Source organism: Polistes canadensis, unplaced genomic scaffold, assembly GCF_001313835.1.
Source record: "Polistes canadensis isolate GaletaPanama2010 unplaced genomic scaffold, ASM131383v1 scaffold_71, whole genome shotgun sequence".
NCBI classification, from domain to species: Eukaryota; Metazoa; Arthropoda; class Insecta; order Hymenoptera; family Vespidae; genus Polistes; species Polistes canadensis.
The window spans coordinates 405,364-406,728 of record NW_014569618.1 but is presented as its reverse complement, the minus strand read 5'-3'; positions in this window follow the sequence as shown (position 1 = coordinate 406,728).

Here is a 1,365-nt window from a genome sequence, read left to right as displayed (position 1 = left end):
TATATATATATATATATATAATATATATAATATATTTCTCTTGATCTCTTTTCTGTAACGTGCCAAATGCAGCCTCGTTAAACGTATCAAATGCAGATCCTACAGTTTGAGAAGGTAGGGTAGGTTAGGTGGGGGTGCATAGGGGTATGGAAGAGGTCTAAGCGAGCAAAGCATGATCATCAAAGAGCATCAAAATTGCTTAAGGGTCTGTTCGATGTTAACAGAGGCATTGCATTAGGATAGGAAACTTTTGACAGATTCTACTCATATTATGCTCGTGATGTTGACGAAAAGTGCTTAAGCTAAGTTACTACATCATAGTATAGTATGTTAGATTAATTAAGTTAAGACTGTATATACTATCGCATAATGCGATTCGTATGGTCGATTAAAAACACAGACGTAAGGCATAAGCAAGCATACGTAAGGCTTACATGCAAGTTAAAATATATACAATATATACATATCTCGATGAACGGTGCACGTTATATGCGTGAAACGTTCGGGTCGTTAAAGGGTGCATAAATAATTCGCGGTTGGAAAATAATGGTGAAACGTTATCGCATCGGATCTTAGATAATATTTCGCATCGTTCGTCGCAATGGCTTCATTTCGTACACGTGAGTTTTTCTCTTCTCTTTTTATCGATCTAATGCATTTTTCTATTTTTTTTTTTTTTTTTTTGCTATTTTCATTTAAACGATCTATAGTACAGAGTACGGTTTAATGTCTTTCCGTCAAAACATGTTCGTTGTAAATATTTTCTTTTTTTTTATACTTATAGCACAAGCGGATTTTAATAATTTTTATATTAAATTAAAAATACACTTTTTTGTCTACGCGCGTAGAATATTTCTATGAATTATAAATCAATCTGCAAAGGTTCAAAAAATAGGAAAGAAAATTTGACGGTTCAGGGAATGCTAACAATCCCTGACGATTAATGATATTTCTATCGTTTTTCTTGTTTATAATACGTAATGTGGAAACTTAAAATCGATTGTTACCAATTGTTTATTTCTTTCAGATTTGTTTTATATTAACAAGAAGTAATGAGAAAAAAAAAAAAAGAAATGTGTACCACGCACGCACACATGCACACACATCATACAGAAATTATATTTAAAAATTCAACACACTAACTCTGCCGATAGAATTATTTTTCAATTGGTTGGTAGAAACGCCGGACGAGGTGCTAACGTAAACGATTTGCATACTACATCGTGAATTGCATAAAACATATAGTAAATCCGGTGGATTTTACGTTTTATAACCAGTAGACACAGAATTATTATGGCGTTAAACCTACTCTCCACTTTTCATTCCTTTCTTCCGTTTTATCATTTCTTTTTCTTTTTTTTTTTT